The following is an 18,483-nucleotide window of genomic DNA, read 5'->3' on the forward strand; positions in this document are numbered from 1 at the left end:
ATTAAAATATTTAATACTTAGAATACTATTTCATAAAATCATATATTTTATTAATAAGTACAGGTTTAAGGGCAGTTTTTGCTTACTTCCATTTAGCTAATGATTAATTCATGGACTGGTAGGTCATGCAAGAAAGATTTCAGACCCTGTATCTGTCAGTACCAAATTACTGTGGAAAGGTGTGGTCAGTCAGAGGGACTATATAAAGGTATGAAAAAGACACAAATGAATAAGCTGATCTGTGGTTTCCAAAGAAAAACACTTTTTCAGTTGCTTTGTTGTTTCTTTTCATCTCAGCAGAAACTACTTGTTTCTGCCTTTTTTTAATATAACTTAATTTTTATTTTATGTGCATTACTCTGAAGGTGTTAGATCCCTTGGAATTGGTGTTGTAGACAGTTGTGAGCTGCCATGTGGGTGCTGGGAATTGAACCCAGGTCCTTTGGAAGAGCAGACAGTGCTCTTAACCACTGAGCCATCTCTCCAGCTCCTTGTTTCTGCCTTTTTTCATGGTGCAAAGCAACATCTCAAGGTGTAACGCAGCTGCCATGGACTATAAACTGGGATGAGGTTTGTCCTAGTTGATAGGACAATTTAGTCATTTGGTAGGAATGTTCAGTGTCAAGTGAGTTTACTAGAAACAGCTAGTAAATAAGATCTCAAAGACTCGTTCTCTGGTGTCTTGAACTACTCTGAAGCTACTAGCCCCATTTTGTGAATGCTGCCACCCAAGAAGCAATGTCTGACAGCATCAGGGTAATATCATCTTCTGCTTTTCTTCTCATCAATAGTAAACTAGTCCTTAACTAGCATCTTTTACTTGATGGCGTTTTCCATCTCATCACACTATCATCATCATTATCATCTCTTACTTCCACATGAAAAGCAAATTGTAAACAAAAGCTATAACTCTAAAAGGAATGGCAGGACCTGGAGGAGATGAGGGAGGGGGCTACAAATGGGATACAAAGTGAAAAAAAATGTAAATAATTATAGTAAAAACAATACAAAAGAAAGAAAAGTATTTGGATAAAAGAGAACTATAAATACGAACTCAACTACAAACCTCTTAATCTACAATGGTGTCCTGCCTACAAGATACGCTAGTACAATAGTTAAGCAAAATTTGTGGAAGTAACCAACCATGATCTGTTTTGACTTAATGTCTACTCCAAGAGGTAGATCCCATTACCGACACTCCTTAGGTTACCAAGAACTTGATACTAGATAGTCCAGGGATTTAGAGGAAAACCTAATGCTTTTCCACAAATGAAATGTAGCAATAAAATGATTCCTACTGACATTATGCTATCCTCATAGGTCATTATATTTCTCAGCCATCATCAGAGAGAATTCATCCTGCAGCAGATGGAAGAAAATATATAGATCCACAGAGAGGCAATAAGTAGAGAGTTAGAGACCTCAGCACTCAGCTGTAAATAGGATGTCTCCATCTAACCCATCCCCGAAGAGCACAGGAAATCCTGTAGAAAGAGTTAAGGGGGTGGAGGACACCAAGGAAACAAGACTTTCTAAACACAGAAGAATCCATGTACATAGGAACTCACAGAGACTGAACCAGCATGTGCAGGGCCTACACACGTCTGTAGCAGAATGAGGGTCTAGAGCTGAAAGGAAGAATAAAAATATCCCCCAACCCTAATTCAGAAGCCATCTCCAGTTTATAAACACAAACGAAGATTTTGTTTTCCTTGGGTGATGGTGACATGCACTTTTAATCCCAGCATTGAAAAGATAGATGCAGGCAGATCTCTGATTTGAGACTAGCCTGGTCTACAGAGTAAGTTCCAGGATAGCCAGGACTACCTACATAAACCCTGTCTCAGAAAACAGATAAACAGAAAAGAACAAAAGAAAGAAAGAACAAAAGAAACAAAGAAAGAAAAAAACAAAGAAAGAAAGAAAAAAAGAAAAGAAAAACAAAACAAAGCAAAGAAGAGAAAAGAAAAGGTAAAAATTGGTTTTCTTTGAGGGGAAACAAAATACTTTTAAGAGTAGGATGGGGGCTGGAGAGATGGCTCAGTGATTAAGAGTGCTGTCTGCTCTTTCAAATGAACCCAGGTTCAATTCCCAGCACCCACATGTCAGTTCGCAACTGTCTGTAATGCCAGTTTCAAGGGATCTGACACCTTCAGACTAAATTGCACATTAAATAAAATTTAAAAGCATAGGATGCATGCCCAGCAATAGATGGCCATCAGAAAAGAAATTTTTGGAAGTTTCTTGTCTCATAATATTGTGTCAGGGCTTTTTAATTTTAATTTTTCTTTTATTTTATTTATCTGTCTATATATCTGTTTATCTGTCTACCTGTCTGTATATCATCTATCTATCTATCTACCTACCTACCTACCTACCTATCTATCTATTGATGGATCATCTATTTATCTTACATGTTTTGCATAAATATCATGGATTCGTGTTTTATGATTTTTCAGGATCCCTGGCTTTGAGAATTAGTGGGCCTCTATATCTATATACATTTCTAATGCCTTTTCTTGGAATCTTTTCTGTCTGTTTCTCTTGTCCTATTCTGATTTGTTGGCTTGTTTTATAAAGTATTTATTGCTTTTTATGTGTATTGGTGTTTTGCCTGCATGTATATCTGTGTGAGCATGTCAGTTCCCCTGGAACTGGGTTTACAGACAGTTGTGAGCCAGCACGTGGGTGCTGGGAACTGAACTCAGGTGTTCTGTAAGAGTAGTCACCATACTCATTGAGGCATCTCCCCAACCCCTGTTTGGTTTTGTTTTATCTTTTAACTTTTTTTATTATCCCTTAGAAGCCTGCCTTTCTGTCTACTGAGATACAGAAAAGGCTTGGATATGAACTGGAGGAAAGGTGGAAAGAACCGAGAGGAGTAGAGGGGAAACTAACCAGATATAAATTGCATGAAAAAAAAATCTATTTTCAATGAAAGAAAAAAAGAAATTGTTTAGACAGATTTGCAGCGCAGGAAAAATTCTCATGTTGTATGCTAGTGACACAAAGTCCAGCATACTTTCATTGACAGCCAGGTTGAGCGATTTGCCATAGGGTATCAATTTGCTCCTGCAAGAGGTCAATCCTCTGATTGAACACCATCAAGCTTCCTTTTAGTTGAGCATTAATTCCTTTATGTACAACTAAGGCATGAGCTACATTGGCTAAATGATTATTCAGGGTCTGAGCAGTCTGCCCAGTATGACTCATGGCTAATGCCCCGGTGGTAGCTCCAACAGCCGTCAATGAGATGGTAGTAACAATGGTGGCTGTAGTTCCAAGATCCCTTTTCTGTCTGAAGAGAGTCATAGCGTGAGGGGCATCAACGGGCATAGGCACCCAGTGAGGCATGCGAGTAACCAGGGCATACCTAACTTTACTAGCATTCCAGCATTGGGCAAAAAAGCAAGTATCATTACCACAATTACTTGGCTCTATCTGGCTAATAATGAATAAAAATGGGGGATATAGACAAACAGGTGTGGGCTTATAGGAAATATTATGAGAAGCCTTAACCCCTCGTTGGAACATCCTGCGTCAGTTCTAGAACTAGCAGTGGTGGTGTCCGAGGTCTGAGTAGGTTCAGGAGACCATTGCCCCCGGAGTGGACGCAGGACTAGCCACAGGATTATCAACATGGATTGCTGCAGCCATGAATCATCTGAAGGAATGGGTGGGCATGGGAGTGTTAGCAGGCCTTCTGGTGTTGGTCTCCTTGGTTTGCCTGTGGTATATATGCAAGATTAGAGTCTCACAACAGTGTGATGCAGCCATGATCATTCAGGCCTTTACAGCCATTGAAGCAGGACATTCTCCCCAAGCATGGTTGGATACCATAAAAAGCTAAAATGATACGCTCAGGATGCGAGGCTAAGCACTGCACTCAGGGTCAGCCGCTTTGGACCCAGAGAAGAGCATGTCTGATTGCATGCGGGTTGATGCCCCAGGTCCCGCCTCTGAGAAAAAGGTATTGGACGGGTCTGATGCTCTTTGGGTGGATGACACCTAAATGAACATCTGTACAAAGTCCCAATTTATTTCTAATATCAGAGATCAGACCTCTACTCTTGCCTGATGCGTCTAAAACAAAAAGGGGGAACTGTAGAGAGCTGCGGAATGCTATGCCTTAAAGATGGAGCTGGTTTCCGCCTTCCACCTTCCCGATGGTGAGTGCTCTCTGTCACGAACAACTCCACATTTGGCTAAGGCCGAGGATCTGGCTTGCTTCCATGTATGTGGACCTATCTGCATTGCCCCCGTGGCACGCCTGGGTTGGCTACCCAGAGGCTATTTAAGCTGTGGGCTGGCTTTCCCCGGGGTCCGAGGATTGTTCAATGTTCCTGAATAAACTGCATTGAAAAAAAAAAAAAAAAAAAAGAAATTGCTTTGTCGTTAATTTCAAATGTCAGACATACTTTGTGCCAAATGTAAAATCTATAATTAGCATTTTCTTGATTTTCTCAGTGTGAGAGTATGAAGCTTTCAGGAATAATTTATAATCTTCTTGTACACTGCAGTATAAGCCCCCAAAAGCAATATTGTGAAACTTATTCTTCATGTAACCTGATTTTCTTAATGTTCATGTCACTTGAATGACTCTAAACTTTATTATTATCTAAAATACCATTCCATATGTTGAGTTGCAAAGAGTTTTCAGTGTTAATTTACAACCCTTAAACATATCACAGCCTGTAAACATATGTCACCTGTCAGAAACAGAGGTGGCCAATGGTGAGAGTCATTTCAGAACTCTCACCATTATTTTTCTTTTAGTCTTACTGTTTGATTTTTTTTTTGTGTTTTAAACATATGAGGGTTACTAAATCATTAGCTGTTTTGGGTGGCTTATGTAGTGTATAGAGACACAATGCATAAAACAAAGTTATAGTTAAAATTAGCAACTGAGAAATTTCAACCATAAAAGGAAAACTCTATAGTTGTCTCAGGGAATGAACACAATAATAATATGTTACTTTTCCACTACATCACCAAGTCTTGGCACTGAATGGAAATGCCAAATATAATGTTTCACAACTTATTTTTCCATAAATATTCACTCCCTTTACAGTCGAAAAATATTGTCATTTGTGTGAAACAAAATACCACTAAAATGAAAACATCTGGTGAAATAGGCCAATATGTTAAGATCTAAAGGGAAGCATTCTTGCTTAACACATATATTGTTTTTCCTCACAAAATGTCAAATTCATCTTGGAAACTCACATATTTATCGCAAGCTGTGATTTAAGATAATAACACTTTTCCCACGTTATGATTTCCCATGGACCGTGTTGTGATACAGTTGTTTTGTTATGTTAAGGTTTTATTAGAAAGGAGGACGCCATAGGAGAAATGGTTGGCACCCTATTCTGTGCCTCCGAGTCACTGTGGGAACTTACTGAATAGATATTTTAACCTGAAATGATGTCCTATTTCTTCAGGGATCAATTCCAAGCCCAATTTTATCTCTGGTTAAATGCAATTTCATGGAACAGAACACTACTTCATAAAAGCCAAATACATGTACAGTTCAGATTTTTATGGAGAATTTTTAAACATACCATTGACATGTCTAGTTTTTCTCTATAAGAATAAATTTGATATTTTCATTTCTGAGATAAAGTTAATGATATTTCTTAATTGGATAAGTGTAATTAACTGAATTTTTATTTAAATGGATATTTTATTAAACTTCATGCGTGTTTGAGGGTTATCTCATTGGAAGTTTCCTATAGTATTTACTCTTTAAGCATTTGAGTGTAAATACTGTGGAGTTATTTAAACACTACACATCCAAATGAGAAAAGTAAACTTGCTAGTGATTTTGGTTTCCAAAATCTGCTTCAACTAAAAATTCCATTCTTTCAACACAAATATTTATTTATTTATTTATTTATTTAGTGACAAGGTCTCATGTATCCAGGTTGGCTTTGAAAAATGCTATGCAACCAAGGTTGTCCTTGAATGTCTGATCCCCCTGCCTTCAAGACCCGAGGCTGGGATTAAAAGAGTATAATGTCACACCCCGTTTTATGTAGTGATGGGGACAAAGCCCAGAAAGTCTTGTGCTTAGGCAAACATTCCACCAAGCTTCATTCCTAACCTTTTGCTTTTAAAGGATTGTACTGGAAGTGGGGAAACAGATACTATTATCATTCTAGAAAATATTTAATCATCAAAATACTGGGGTATCAGAAAAGCGGGTCACCTAACATGCTTGAACATTATTACACCTGCCTGCAGTATCTGGAAGTCATGTTAGCTATATTAGGCCACAAGGCTAACAAGAACTAACCCATCAGTATATAAACCAAATTACTGGGTTTTGGGGATACAGAAAGAAGACTGCTTTCAGCCAGGCATGGTGGCACACACCCAGCACTCAGAGAGGCAAAGACAGGTGTATCCCTGTGAGTTCCAAGCCAGCCAGGTCTACAACGTGAGTCCAGGACAGCCAAGGCTACACAGGGAAACCCTGTCTCAAAACAAAACAAAATAAAATAAAAAAAAGATTGTTTTCATACCTCTTAGTAACTCAAAGTGTTTTGTTTTGCTCTTTCATATATGTAATAAGGAATGATCTTTCCCTTAATTAATTTCACTTAGAAATGTCTACTAATTGAAACCAAAATATTTAAAGTGTTATTCACAAAGCCTAATTATTTAGTCACTAAACTGTAAATTTGCAAAACACCACATTAAATTGGTGATATTTAATTTCCATTACAAGTTATTTGTTACCACGTTGATGTTGCCAAAATATAAACTCAAATAAGTTATAACTCACAGAGAATGGGGATGTTAGGAAGCAATGATTTGACTCTGAAACCATAATTTTGTTGTTGAAATACCTTATTTTGTGAGGGTTCTTCAAGTTTGTAAGAATTCTTGCAGTCTATTGGAGCCTGAAGCGAAACTAGGTGAAACTTTCTCACGCGCTAACACATCTGGCTGTCCAATAGAACAAATGGCTGGGTAGAGGGCAGTTTTATTTCTCGCCCATCAGGCATGTTTGGACAACCCTGTATTCCAGGGGCAGACCATATTCATCGAGGGGGCATGCCACTCCATATCTTGTAGATAGAGAAATCCAGGAATTTGCCCAAAGAGGTTCTACTCTCAGAAGGCTTGGATTTAATTCCACATCTCCCCTTACAAGAAACTTGTAATTTCTAGTACAGCAGGGAGGCATACAATCCAGTACCACCTGGAGAAAGACATCCATGACAGGATTGCCCCATGGACGCTTCATCCCAGACAAACTTGCGTCAGCACTAGTCTTATCCTCAGTGCCTTGTAATCAGTCATCTTTAAATCATATTTTGGTACTTTCAGTCATTGTTCAGGCATAAAAATCATGTTGCCTAATTTTTCTTGGAGAAAATTATTTTTAAAGTCTCACAGACCAAATAAATTATGCTACCCAAACAACCAGATAAACGATTGAGTTTATTATGGATAGTTACAAGCACATTGGCGCTTGAAAGGCAGTCATGCCACTCAAGAGCCCATCTTAAGATGGCCGATAGCTCCTAGATGCTCTCTAGCTGAGGCTCCTTGCACTAATCTTAGTATCAACAGAGTCACGCTAACTTCCGAAACTGATCACTGCTTGTGTAGTCTTTGAAAATGGCTTTCTAAATCTTCTCTTTCATGATTTTTTATTGAATATTTGGGAATTTTACTTCATGAACCCTGAGAACACTCACTTCCTAGTTCTCCCTGTTTCCACTTGTGACGATCTCTGATATCCTCCCCAACCCCTAGAAAAAGAAGAAGAAAAACAAAACAAAACAAGAATTCAATTTTGTGCTGCCCACATACTCACTGGAGCATGATAAAACTCCTGATGGCCAGTCCCTTCCTTAAAGGAAACTGAATCCTTCCCCACCTGCACCTCCTCCAGAAGCCGCCAGTTGAGGAGAGATACACTGGAACATTCTTATCACAATTTTAAGAGTTCTCTTGGTTGGCTTTCTTTCTAAGGTGTTACTTTTTTGGTCGGTGGGGTGTGCTAAGGGTATGGATTATCATAGAAGCCTTCTATGTCCCCGTTTCTTAATTGTAGAACTGCAGTCATCAATATCATGGTAAAAGTAGCTTCTTTGCCCTTTACGGTCATGGGAACATAGGTCATGGATTTACACATGGTTTCTAACAAAAACACTGACCAAGAACATGCACATAGTTTCTGGTGTTGGCATGTCACATGTGCCACAGACCTCAGTCTGGTCTCCAGTGGCAGTAAAGATCAAGGACATCAACATGCCCCTTTGCTGCTACATGAGCCACAGACATCATCATAGCCCTCAGTGGCAACACAATTCCAACATTTTGTACATTGTGTGAATTTCCTGAACCTAGTAAGTTTCATTAGCTTCTGAGTCTTATGAACATCACACTTTCAGGAGAAGATGCTTCAATCCAAAAGAGATAGTTACATAAAGAGCTTCTTTACTTATATTTACCCTACATAGATGATGATTTCATATCTGGATAATGTGGGAAGGTCTTAGCGATAACATTTTTCTTTGAAGAAAATAATTTAATGTATCTGCATTATACATGAGGATGGCCTCATATCCTTCCAAATCACAGAATGATGTTCTTTTATCATATTGCATTTCACAGTAAGTACTTTGTATGACTGAATAACAGATTACCATTTCAAACATGCAATGCACATATGACTTTGTATCTTTCCATCGATAATAATTAGCCACTTATTTATTTTTTAAATATGTGTGGAATCAATTCAATGTCTCATTAATAATTTCATCCTTAGAGCACCTAACATCTTTTCATGAGAAATGTTTACTGAGTGCCTCATGTATGCCATTTAGAACGACTAGGGATGGTTACAAAAAAAAAAAAATCCCCATATGGGAATCCTGGGACCATGATAGGTACCTGGAAATTATGGCTTAATTTAAAGTACCTAAAAAAATTCCAGGAGTACATTTCTACTGATCATTTTTAAATGGGTTAAAGTCACAGGTTAACAACTGAATAATAGAGACAAAAATCTTGGGTTAAATTAAAGCTAGTACCTCATTACATAGTTTTCTCCCCTAATGAAGATGAGCCATTAAGAATTCAGCTCTTTCAAGCCTGCTTAGCCCAAACAACATTGAAAAAACACAGCTTCTTGGCTGTCAGACAGATGAGGTTAAATTGTGCAAGGCAGCGAATAATAGGGAATAATGATGAACGGCTCCCATTATGTGACACATGAATGAAGCTGGTGTACAGTTAACGCTGAAAAAGATGTATCCTTGTGCTGTGTGAGGCACAGAGGAAGTCCCCTCCCTTGGAACACAGAGCACACACGCATATCCTTAGTTCAGATCAACCCCTGCTTCTACTTGGCCTCGCAAGTTAGCGACATCTTTCTCCACAAGCTGTCTCTACCCACTCAACAGGTTTTGCCCACAATCCATATTTAGTAGCCTATTTGCGCCATATGTATTTACTATGTATTAAATTGCTAATAATTTAAGAAGAACACAACTCTGGAGTCTTTCTGATGAAAGATCAATGCTAAGATTTTTGAATGCTACCTCCCTTTTCATCATAACAAATTTGTAACAAGAGGCTGATAGACAAGGTGAGATCATGTATAAGCTGTGAGTCCACAGTGAGTTTCTGATTTAGACATGACTAACTTCCAAAATGCTGTACATCTCATGACCTAAACTATCAGCTCAGCTAGGGCTGAGATTTTTACATGTAAAGTCTTTTGTTTTATAGCATTGTTTCGCTCAATGAATGCAATGTCAATGAGGTTAAATAACTTAAACAGCATTTCTCTATAAAATTCAACAAAGTATTATGAAAAGTCATACTCCTGTCAGCTGCAGGGCTTCATTTCTACCAGATAATAGACACAAAATACTTTCCTATTCTATTTATTATATTTCACATTTTATTTTATTGAATGATTATTGTATCTCCAGATCTTAAATACTGACTTGCACTTAGACTATTTTTAAGCAAATGGTGAATCAATTAATTAATAAGAATGATCTGAATAGTTTGCTATCTTGTGGCAATTGTTTAGGTCTTGATGATTGTGGTGGTTTGAATACAGGCCCCCATAGCTTCATGTATTTGAATGCTTCACCATCAGGGAGTAGCACTACTTGAGAGACTTAAAAGGTGTGGCCTTCTTGGAATAGGTGTGGCCTTGTTGAAGGAAGTGTGTCACTGAGGGTGGGCTTTGGGATTTTGAAAGGCCAAGCCGTACCAGCGTCTCTTTTGTACTGCGGCTTGTGTAACTAGATGAAGAATTCTCAGCCACCATGACTACCTCTGTGCTGCCACCATGAGAATAATGGACAAGATATCTGCTGGACTATAGCGAGGAGGAAAAGCTTTCTAATAACTAAAGCTTCTCAAAATTTTACATTTCAAAAGAAGAATGTTAAATGATCTATTTTAGTCAAAAGACAAAGATAGTTAAGATTAGTAAACAAACTATCAGATATTAGTTAAGATTAATTTTTGTGGTTAATATTATCCCCAAGGCTATTTATTATGTCACTGTCTTTGTTGCATGTACAGCTATGTTTTCCAACATGTTTTTCCTAACTCTACTATGATTCTCCTAGAATTGTATTATATTGTTGTTAGAATCCACTAACATAGAAATTTCCTCTCTCTATTGTTGTCCAAATAGAGAAAGAGAACTTTATATGCTTACGTTCTTTTTATTAAGACCATCTTTTAGGCCCTTTTCTCCTCTGAGGGAATTAGATGCTTAACACAAATTTCCTTATTCTGCCTCACATCATTGCAAAACACAGAATAATTACAATAGCAAAGGACATCTCAGAAAATCTTTACACAGTTGACACATGGATGGAAAGTAAATATGTTCAGGAAATTGCAGTAGAGAAAATATTAACTAAGCCATTTCCCATGAACAAAATGAATCAACTGCCATGAACCAAAGCTTGTAGGTTCAGTAACATGTGGCCGTGTCGCTAGAAGCAACCGACTTAACTGGAAAGTAGAAATGATGTTGAGAAAGATTTTCTGAAAAAAAAAAAAAAAAAAGAGAAAGATTTTCTGGAAGTGCATTGAAAGATAGGTGTCACTACAAAACTTATATTCATTGCAAGCGTAGTCTGTTGAATATTTATGAAAAATAGGAGGACTTATGACATTTATAAAGATCCCAGACAACCTCAGATCCATGATAAAAGTGCAGCAATATTCCAGGTCTTGAATATAAACAATGCTACCGAATTGTCGATGCACCTTAAATCTCTTAAACACACAAACTGTGGGACCACGGTCAAATTATTCTGTGGTTCTTTATGAATCGAGTTTACTCGTCCAGAAAATGCGGATAAAATGTTAGCAGACAAAAAAGTGAATTTCAAGGCTAAGGAAAGCCGTTGGTGTTGTGCATGTCTTCAGGTTGACAGGTGCAGTGCCACATTTTACATGGCAGAACATACTTTATGCTACATTCCCTACATGTGCTTACCTATCACCGACTGGCGCAGCCTACTTACCAGTATAAGAAAAGGCAAGATACACTAGTCACGCTTCATTGTAACTATGAAAAAAGTCAGTTTCCCATTACTTAAAACCTCTCATTTCATATGACAGGGAATAAAGGCCCAGAAACATGACTATTCCTTTTTTAAAAATGTTATTTCTTTATATTAATCACAAGTTATTGAATTTGTATCCCAGCCATAGCCTCCTCCCTCCTTCCCTCCCAATCCTACCCTCATCTCCTCCCTGCCCCTTTCCAAATCCACTGCTAGGGGAGGTCCTCCTCCCCTTCCATCTGACCCTAGCTCATCAGATATCTTCAGGACTGGCTGCCATGACCTACTCTGTGGCCTAGCAAGGCTGTTCCTCCCTCAGGGGGAGGGGGAGGTAAAGGAGCCAGTCATTGAGTTCATGTCAGAAATAGTTCCTGTTCCCTTTACTAGGGAAAACCATTTGGTTACTGAGCTACCATGGGCTACATCCGAGCAGGGGTTCTAGGTTATATCCATACATGGTCCTTAGTTGAAGAAACAGTTTCATAGAGGACCCCCATGCCCTGATATATTTTGTCCTTGTGGAGCTCCTGTCCTTTTCCAGTCATATTAACTTCCCCTTTTATCATATGATTCCCTGCACTCATAACATAACTATTCTTAAAGAATTACTTTTCACTTAGCATGTTATGCTACATTTTAACATTAAATATGTATGATATATATATGTATATTTAACATATATATGTTAAATATTCTACATATAAAATGTTAAATGCAATTCAACTCTTGGTTTTGTATTGATTTAAATGATTGCTATCACCACAGAAAATGTCTATATGAGCCAAATTTTTCCTTGAAAGTAAGTGGGAAAAATGTTGGTATCCCCACAAGGAAAAGCAAAGAAATCAGTGAACTAGAAAATTTACAAAATAAGAGATTGACATGAATAAATATGTAAACAAGCATGTAAAGTTAGAAATACAAGCCAAGAAATTTCTGAAGGGCTTTTTTGGGGGGAAGGGCACTTTTGAATTTGATTTTTTATTTTGTTTATGTCTATGATAAGTGACAAGCTATGATTTTAGGGAACTATTACAAAAATACACATCATCAGAAATTCTAGATGAGCCATACATTGTTTTCAAATATGAGCTCAAAATGCAAATTTCATCATTTTCCAATGATTTTTTAAAAATTATGTAGCCCATGGCAGTTTAGTGTCCAAGTGGGTTACATAGTAATGGGAAGAGGGACTGTCTCTGACATAGACTGATTGGCCTGCTCTTTGATCACCTCCCCCTGAGGGGAGAGCAGCCTTACCAGGCCACAGAAGATGACAATGCAGCCACTCCTGATGAGACCTGATAGACTAAGATCAGAAGGAAGGAGTGGAGGACCTCCCCTATCAGTGAACTTGAAGAGGGGCATGTGTGAAGAAGGAGGAGGGAGAGTGGGACTGGGAGGGTAGTTGGGAGGGGCTTATGGGGGGATACAAAGTGAATAAAATGTAATTAATAAAATATCTTTGACCAAGAAAAAAAAAGGATAAATGATGAATGACATCCTGTTTCGTTTTTACTGGAGCATAGTGCTTAAATTTCAGCCTGTCACTATGTAACACATTCAAACCTAGTATTTTGAAAAAAAAAATTAGCTATCTCAACTATATTATTTACATTACATTATCACATCAAATAGACAACCTCACACACACACACACACACAAAGTCAAGATAATGGGCATTTGGATGAATAAACAAAGAAAAATGGTGTTCAAGTCTGTAAGTCTAAATATGTTCGCTCGGTATGTTTCTTGAAATGTCATGGGTATGAAATTTTTGTCAGGAAATCCTGTAAATTAGTAAAAAAAAAAAAGTGTTTCAAGGCTCTGATGATGATTTATCTGGATAGATTCATAGCTCTTACATTGAAGAAATCCTATCTCCTTATGACGGGAGATTACTGAGGATTTTTCCCCCCACTGTAACTCATAAATCAACAAGAACTGCTTCTCACATGCATCTTGTCTCATTGGGATGGAAACTGTAGTGTGCAGGGACAAGCCAATATTGTTAGCATTTCTGCATGCCTGCTGCTGTCAATCTTGGGGGTCAGCAAAACAATAAAATCAAAGCACTGTTCATGACATCAGAGTTTGTGTGAACTATGCTTGCTTAATACCAGAACAAGCACGCTACAACAAACCTGGTGTGAACCAGGAATGTGTGGAATAAAATCCTTTTTTCACATTGTCAGCAAGCAATAGAACAAATGAGATTCATGGCAGAACTGGATATGTGATTTATAGTTTTTCTTGTTCTTCAGTTAGGAGAGGAAATTAAAACCACACTTGCATACGATTCCATCTTTGATCACTGGAGAATTGTGCTGCAGATTAATTATTATAAAGTTGATTAGCCCTGTTCACCCCAGGTGCGGCGTCCACACTATCTTCCAAGTAGTATCTCAGGGGAAAGAAACGGGGTTTTGGGTTTTCTTGCTGTTTTCATTCTTCCTCCTCCTCTCATTCCCTTCCTCCTCCTCCTCCTCCTCCTTCTCTCCTCCTTTCCCACCTCTTCCCGAGTTACTTGAGACTTAATTCCCCTAAGTAATCCAGGCTAGGTTACACCGGTGAGCCTCTTGCCCTTCCTAATGTTGAGATTAAAGACATGGTCCACCTATGAGTTATATGTTTGTTTCTTCAAGAAATGTAGCTGACATCTGGCATTTTGCTGGGCCACCATTTATTTAAGCAAAACTGAAAAATATATTTAAAAAAAGAGAAAAGTTTCAGTGGCTTCATGCCTAATCTTCAGATGACACAGATTAAATAGCTAATATTTATGACAATATTCCTAAGAGCTCAGAGACTGATATTCTCATTTTCATTACTGTAAACCTATATTCAAATTCATAAGCTTATACACAAATATTTTCAGAAATTGGATCTTATATTTCATTTAACTCCACAATTAAATGTGAGGATATTTGTTTCTTGAAGAAAGTATTCACTGTACTTTTTTATTATTTAAAGTCATACAAATGATTTGTTAATTTAAAAGTATTAAGACAGTAACAGCATAGTAATGAATTACTTAGAAGGCTCTGATACACACATCTGAGAAATAATCTACTGAATAGATGCTAAACAAATATTTCAACATGAATCAAATAACATACAGACTCTTAATTATGTAATTAATCATAGGGAAATAATTAATTATTCATTGAATAAAATATTTATTCAACTTTTTGCAATTCAAACTTTATTATAAAGGGTTGCTTTTAGGAAACTATCAAGGAAATAAAATATAAACCATAGGGCTGAAGGGATCACTCAGAGGTTAAGAACACTGGCTGTTCTTCCAAATGAACTCCAAAGGTCCGGAGTTCAATTCCCAGCAACCACATGGTGGCTCATAACCATCTATAGTGAGATCTGGTGCCCTCTTCTGGTGTGCAGGCACACATGCAGGCAGAATGCTATATAAATAATAAATAAATAAATCTTTAAAAAAACAATAAACCATATATGAAGAGTCTATGAAATTAAGATATTTAAGAACTGTGGAAATTCAAAGAAGGTTATATGTTTCAGGCTGTGAGACAAGACTGAGGAGCCACAGTCACTCTTGGGGCTGCAGTGATACAATAACCCAGGACACTTCCTTAGAGTAGATTGCAACTTCTGGTGATTTTTTTTCCTAACTAAAATTATACATTGTACCTTTTAAATTCTCTATAAATTACCATATTAATAGTTAGAAAATAGGAATAACTGAAAAGCACTTGGATGATTGTTATAAATTAGAAACTTTCAGATTGTAAATGACAAAAAAAATGTATGCTATTGTGGTGTGAAAGCTGTATAGTACATAAAATGGTCTCAGGTTCAACGTACACAGCTTTAAAAGTCCTCATACAGCAAGCAGCTTTCATGTAGACCTGAATTTACATAAATGGATTAATTTTGGAAAGCTCTAACTTAACTACAATATCAGGGTTGGTTGAAGGGGAAACATCCAGTGTTGGAAGGATTGGAAAGTTACAGAAAACCTGCAAGGAACATGTCTCAGGTAAAAGGAATGTATCCATATGCTAAGAAGATGTCAACCACAACCTCAGTAAGGACAGAAGCCTCCATGTTGTAATCGTAACTATTTGTCTGAGTTGTGGGAACTGTTGTAACAAATATGAAAATTAAGAAAGTGTTGTGAGAAACTCTGATGTGTAAACATGTCAGAGAATAAGCAGGAGACCAATAGGATGCTGTAAGAGGTTGGGAACAAGAGAGAACAAAGAGCCCATGAGCTCAAAGTACTATTTGCATATATGAAATATTACTTGAAACTAATGTGTTATATACAAATAATATATGCCAATAAAAACTCTACAAGGATTAGCAATACTTTCCTCATTTGGCACTAACCCTCTCTTATTCACTTCCCCTTGACAAGAATAAGACACAAAAAAAGAAAAACATAAAAGGGATCCTGTGCCCATTCTCCTCTCAGGGCAGAAGAGCCTGTAAATATGTCACAGGTGGTCTCCACAGAAAAGTCAGGACTAAAGTTCCGAAGAACATTCAGGAACAGCCAGGAAACAAAACAAAACCCCAAAAACCAAAAACCAGAACTACAACAACAGATGTCCCCTAACAGAAATTAAGTGATTTCCTGTGTATGCTCCTTTGTATCTACTGCCAAATGAACTGTACAGAAATAGACAAAGTCTTCCAAAGAAACATGATGAAAGTTATTAATTTTATCAAATATTAATTAATTTTTGCCTTTTAAAATATTGTTTGGTGTTACTACTTGCTTGTAGATATGTATGTTTGTACGCACTTTGACATGTGGGAATACAGGATTTGTTTTATAGAATAATAGCAGTATTATGAAGTTAATTTTAATGTGTTTTGTCATCGTTTTAGAATAAAGGGCATAATAAACAATGGAAAGTGATTAGACATAAATCTGCTAGTCAAAGCACTTCTGGTGTTTGGCTGCATCACTCACCTCAAGTTTAAATAATTTTATTTTTATACTGAAATTTTCTTAGCTATTACTAACATTTTAAACCATGATCCATGTTTAACATTACATTCCAGATAGCCCATTGTTGCCATAAATTTTACAGGATAACATTTTTTGATGAACGTATGACATTTTAACCACGGAAATCCTTATTTCTATATTTAAAATTTGGTGGTGGTCATACATTTCTAAGTTAAAATATAATTACCTCACTTTTCTTCTTCCCTTTCCTCCCTCCAATGTGTCTCATGTTCATTCCTTCCCATCCCCTCCCACATTTTCTCTCATTCCATCTCACACCTCTCAAATTGATAACCTCTTTTATTATAATTATTATCATCATTATTACACATGATGGAATGCATAAATATATAAATATAACCTGCTGATTCCATTTTTGTTTTGTTTATATGATATCATAGCTGACCATTATGTATTGACCTGGAAGTGGCTAATTCTACCTCTCTGCAATAATTAGTTGCCTATAGTTCTTATCTAGGGTTTGGACACCAAGAGACTTCTCTCCTATGTTAGCATGTCTTTTGATACTATCGCTATTCATACCTTGTTAAAATTTTGGTATTCCATGGGCTACATCTGTGCAGAGGTTCTGGGTGAACTACATGCATGGTCCTTGGTTGGAGTATCATTCTCGGAAAAGACTCCTGTGCCCAGAATTTTTGGAGCTGTTGCTCTCCTTTTGTAGCTCCTGTACCCTCCAGGTCTTCCTATCTCTCCCTTCTTTCATAAGAGTCCCTGCATAGGTTTGGCTATGGATCTCAGCATTTCCTTTGATACCCTGCTGGGTAGAGTCTTTCAAGGGCCCTCTGTGGTAGGCTCCTGTCCTGTTTCCTGTTTTCTCCCTCTTCAGATGTCCAACCCATTTGCCTTTCTGAGTGAGGATAGATCATCTTACCCATGATCCTCCTTCTTGCTTAGCTTCTTTAGGTGTACAGATTTTAGTATTTTCATCCTATATTATATGTCTAATATCCACTTATGAGTAAGTATATACCATGTGTGTCTTTCTGCTTCGGGGATAAATCACTCAGGATGATCTTTTCTAGTTCCCACCATTTGCCTGCAAATTTCATGATTCCCTTGGTTTTAATTGCTGAGTAGTATTCTGTTGTGGAAATGTACCACAATTTTATTTTCATTCCTGAGTTGAAACATATCTGGATTGTTTCCGGATTCTGACTACAAAAACTAAAGGTGCTACGAACATGGTTGAGGAAATACCCTTGTTGGATACTTGAGCATCTTTTGGATACATGCTTATGAGTGCTACAGCTGTATCTTGAGGAAGCACTAATCCTAATTGTCTATGAAAGCACCAGACTGATTTCCAAAGTGATTGTACAAGTTTACATTCAACCAGCAATGGAGGAATGTTCCCCTTTCTCCACATCCTCTCCAGCATGTGTTGTCACTTGAGTATTTTATCATAGCCATTCTGAAGAGAATAAAGTGAAATCTCCGGGTGGTTTTGATTTGCATTTCCCTGATGATGGGATGTTGAGCATTTCTTTAAGTGTTTCTCTGCCATTCAATATTCCTCTATTGAGAATTCTCTGTTTATCTGTACCCCATTTTTAATTGGGCACCCTGCTCAGATGTAGCCCACGACAGCTCAGTATCCAAGTGGGTTCCCTAGCAATGAGAATAAGGACTGTCTCTGACATGAATTCAGTAGCTGGCTCTTTGATCACCTCCCCCTGATGGGGGAGCAGCCTTACCAGGCCACAGAGTAAGACAATGCAGCCAGTCCTGATGAGACATGATAGGCTAGGGTCAGAGGGAAGGGAAGGAGGAAATCCCCTATCAGTGGACTGGGAGTGGGGGAACATGGGAGTAGATGAGGGTGGAATTGAGAGGAGATGAGGAAGGGGGCTACAGTGGTGATACAACATAAACTATAATTTATAAAAATATAAATT

The sequence above is a fragment of the Meriones unguiculatus genome, chromosome 12 (genome assembly GCF_030254825.1).
Source record: "Meriones unguiculatus strain TT.TT164.6M chromosome 12, Bangor_MerUng_6.1, whole genome shotgun sequence".
NCBI classification, from domain to species: Eukaryota; Metazoa; Chordata; class Mammalia; order Rodentia; family Muridae; genus Meriones; species Meriones unguiculatus.